This window comes from Juglans regia, chromosome 7 (assembly GCF_001411555.2).
Source record: "Juglans regia cultivar Chandler chromosome 7, Walnut 2.0, whole genome shotgun sequence".
NCBI classification, from domain to species: Eukaryota; Viridiplantae; Streptophyta; class Magnoliopsida; order Fagales; family Juglandaceae; genus Juglans; species Juglans regia.
In genome coordinates this window covers 23,778,408-23,782,671 of record NC_049907.1, presented here as the reverse complement: position 1 = coordinate 23,782,671, position 4,264 = coordinate 23,778,408, and the positions used below count along the sequence as shown (strand labels likewise).

The 4,264-nt window shown below is 34.8% G+C and overlaps 1 long non-coding RNA gene across 1 annotated transcript; it reads left to right on the top strand.

The window, feature by feature from the left end:
* The first annotated feature begins 1,177 nt into the window (after positions 1-1,177).
* LOC118349048 lies at positions 1,178-3,271 on the top strand. Its single transcript, XR_004802025.1, has 3 exons — positions 1,178-1,884; positions 2,796-2,840; positions 2,914-3,271. It is a non-coding gene; the product is annotated as an uncharacterized LOC118349048 (long non-coding RNA).
* The last annotated feature ends 993 nt before the right edge of the window (positions 3,272-4,264 follow it).

The window sequence follows — 4,264 nt, the reverse complement described above, 5'->3', positions numbered from 1 at the left end:
CAAAGGATTGGTAAGTAGTACTAGTAGTGCACCCAGTGCTGCCCCCCTGATGGAGGGATTTCCAACTATCGGCCACGGGAGGAATCGGGTCCAAAAGACCGCTAACCCCAATACACAGGGTGTAATTGTGTGTACCAACCAGAGAAAAAGCGATAAGATTAATTGTATGCATGAAATGTTTTAGTTTTACAAAGGAAAGTACAAGGTGTAAAGTTTTTTGAGGATGGAAAACCTTTTTAAAAAGAAAAAGCCCACCTTGTAATGTTTTAAAGAAAAGAAAAAGTTTTATGTAAGGTATGCTTATGAGTGAGAATGCATGAATGAAACTTGTTTTTTTTGCATTTTTACGGTGTAAAGTAATGCTTACTGAGTATTCGACTCATTTTGTTTTTATGTGTGCCCCACCCCGGAATAAAATGAGGATAAAGCGTCAGGACATACACTGCCCAAGGAAAAGGTGTTGGAAGCCTAGGTCTTTTGTGTAATATATGAAATCTTATTTTTGTAAAAGAGCCTATATTTTAGTTTAATGATTTTTGTTGTAAAACTCTCTTAGATTTGTAAATGCAAGTTTTAAATTTTAACTATAAAATCTTTTATATCCTAGGAACGGGAGGAAAAAGTTTTAAATGGTTAAGTAATTCCCGTCTCATTTTTCTAAAAAATTTTCTAAAGTCACACCACAAAGATGAGCATTACACTTGTCTCATCCTTCAAAGCATATAGTACTTCTGCTAGCTGAGCTTGGCGAGTACCTTCCGCCAAAGCGCAGGAACTCTGTGACCATTGTTATGAATAAAGGGATTTTTCGTTGTAAAAATAAATGAATGTTATATGTTACTATTCGAGGATCACTGACCTTTAGGAATCTTTCGATGAAAACTGATAATTTCATTGAACCCATGCAGAATATAATTAGACCCTTAAAGGACAGACCCACTACTTGACAAGATTACAATAGCCCAAAGGGCTTGCCCACGTTCTACTAGAATGTAACCCACCCAAACTAACTGGCCCACTAACTAAGACCCAATCAACACACTTAATGGAAAACAATTAAAGCAAAGTACTTAAATAACCCCAACTAAATACAAATGGACATTGAAGACGTAACCCTAAGACAAACCCCCAAAGAACATTGACCCCCTTCAAATTCGGGCTTCAGTCGTCGCACATAATAGTCTCTCTCTTTATCCTGCTCCGTCCGCCTCCCTCTCTCTCTCTTCGTAAGTCTCACCCATCACCCTAATCTCCTTCCAATGTTTGGAGCTAATTACGATTTCATGTTCTATTTTACTTTCCAATAGGGATTCTCTCACACATTAATCTAAGCTCATTTATGCCCTAGTTTTTTCCCTTTTCACTCTTCATCATCTCTCAAATCACAAAGACCCAATATTGTAGCTGGGGATGATGAACGGTTTCAATTGATACCAAATCCACTTTCTAATCTGGACTAGATTTATTCTTCTACTAGCAGCGCCCATTGAAGTCTACAACTGTTCTAACTAGGCCCGACTCTTTCAAGGAATCACTTTCTAAAGCCCAACATCTTGGTTCTTTTCTTGGGAGGTCCGACCATATGGATAGCCCAGCTGGGTGTACAAGTCCTAGCGGCCATAATGATAAGGCTAAGGAAACAGGCGAAACTCAACTATAAAGTGGAACAGTGGCCACTCGACTGACTATCATGAACGAAAGTGAGGGAAGGAGTTCCGATTGGATCCCTTAGGAGAGAGACGGGTGCCATCTTAGATTCCTCTTCCCACCATATGATTCTTGTACATGATCTAGTGATTCAATTGTGCTATTCTGTTACAGTCTCCAGCACTATTGAGGAGTGAAGATTAGTATCGACAGTTGTTTTGTCTTCCACCTGATGAAGTGAGTGGCTAAAGGATTTTTTGTTTTTAATTTCTATTTGGAGCAAGTAATTCTTTAATTTTTCATAGTTGAGTAATTGGTTTTCGCCCAGTTATGTATAATCTTCCAATGTTTATGTAAGTTAGCCTTGTTGTAATTATTGCAAAGATAATACCATCATGTTTTTATGGTTATCTTGTGGATATTCATGATATTCGAGATATTGAAACTAATTATTTATTAATATTTTGTCTTTATATATTGCTTTAGAAAATATTTGTCTCTCTTCATCCATCCATCCATCTCTCTCTCTCTCTGTATCTATTTTCTATCTATGTATGCATACACACATACGCAATCATATATACAAGATAGGGTTTTCAAAATTTTGAATGGTTTCCTTTGTTTTTATTATTTGAAAACATGCTTAACCTTGCCACTTTTCTTCTTTTTGATCTGCAGGAGAATATACTTATTCATGTTATCTTTATCTTTATAAATCAGTCATTAATCTTATTTCACGACTTTGGTTTCGGAAAGTGGATTACTTTCTTGCCATTTTTCTTTATGTCCTTGTGTCATTGTTTTGGTGGATGCATCAAGTTACCATTAATAATTCTTTTTCGGTTGTGAAAAGGTCAGCAGCTGGCGGACTAAAGGTATATACACACACATGCACACTTGGTATTGCTTAGCGAGATCTGAACTTCTTCATGAATTTTAGAGAGGCAGTTTTCACATTAGTCTCATAGGAAGCCTTTCTTTCATCATTTTTGCTCTTAAATGATGTCACCAGCTTTATCTTTTATCGTACTTTACCAATTTTATTATTTTAAAATAATATATATATATATATATATTATATTACCAATTTGTTGAACAGCTTTTTAGTTTTTGCAATCTTTAACAATCTGGGAGTTTCCCTTAATCAGGAGGAGGTCTTTGGTGTGGGGTGCGTTGGTGGAATTATGAACAAGGTACCACCAGATAATTTTTCACACTCTACTTTTTTCAACTAACTCTGATCAGTTATGTGCGGTGTGATGGCAGATAAATTATTGATCTTTATAGCATCATTGGCGCGTATGTATTTTGACTAAGATGGCCCCCATTGGTTTTGTTGGCACTAATCCCAAATGCTTACTTGGTTTTAACAAGGCATTAGCCTCTCTATGCACAAACATTTGTTGGACTGTTATATGTACTTTCCCTTGCTAAGTCTTATTTTTGCGGAAGTGGATTTGCATGTGTAGATGTGAGTCTATGATTCTTTCTATGTATAGTCAAATGGTTCTTGTGGTTTTGTGTTTTAAAATACTTTAGTTATTAGCTGAAATTGAGATTGAGTTGGATTGAGTTGAACTCATTTAATTTGTAGTTTTAAAGGAACTCATACTATTATTTTTTATTTCTGTTGGGCTCATTAATTGATGTACTTGGAATATGATGAAAATGTTTATGCTTTGGATAAACAGGTTAGAATGACTATTCCTTCCCATGTTTTCATGTTTTATGGGTCAGAATTGATTTAAGCGTGAAGTTTGTTTTCATGGCTATTCCTTCCCATATTTTCATGTTCTTATGTTTGTCTCTGCTATGTGTTTGACAAAATTCGGCCTGTACGCATGAAGTTTGTTGCTTTTGCAATTTGCTAGATGTTTCACACGTTAGTTATTACTTTAGTTTCGTTAGAGAATCTTTAGTCAATGTAAGCCAAACTCCTTTATCTGCCCGAAAAAGTAAGCCAAACTCGTTAGAGAATCCTGTGTTGCCGGAAAAAGTATTTTTTCTTGTAGGTATACCTAATATGTTTAGGTATGCAAGTTTCGTGCTATCATTTAAATAAAAGTGGGAACCACCATAAAATAAAAATAGACTTTTTTATTTAGTTCCAAAGTGTGCATTTTTCTGAAAGGTTTTTCGGGACTTGCATGCTCTAAAACTATACAAGTCATTTCTTGTAACAAAAGCAAAGAATGATCACTTTGTAAGACATGTAATAAAAAAAAAATTATTAAAGAAACAATAATTTTTTAGAAGCTAGTTATGATCGGAGCTATACACTACAAGAAATTAGGTATTTTCAGTGCTCAAAATCGTCGCAAATACATATAATAATCGCTACATTTGATCATTTTCGGCGATTTATAAATTACTGCAGGTTCGATGAAATCCTAAAGCATTTTTTGATCAATTTCGACAATTTTATACAAGAAAATGATATATACAATTTCTAGAGGCTGGTTCACGCAAGTACTTTATAAGAAAGTGAATATCATCATGAAAAAGTGTTAAAAACTTACTTTTTCTTGATAGAATCTACATTTTTACCAAGAATTTTGTCCAAGACTTGTACATTTAGAACTTATAACTAGCATTACTCTCGTTATAAAAAAATTAA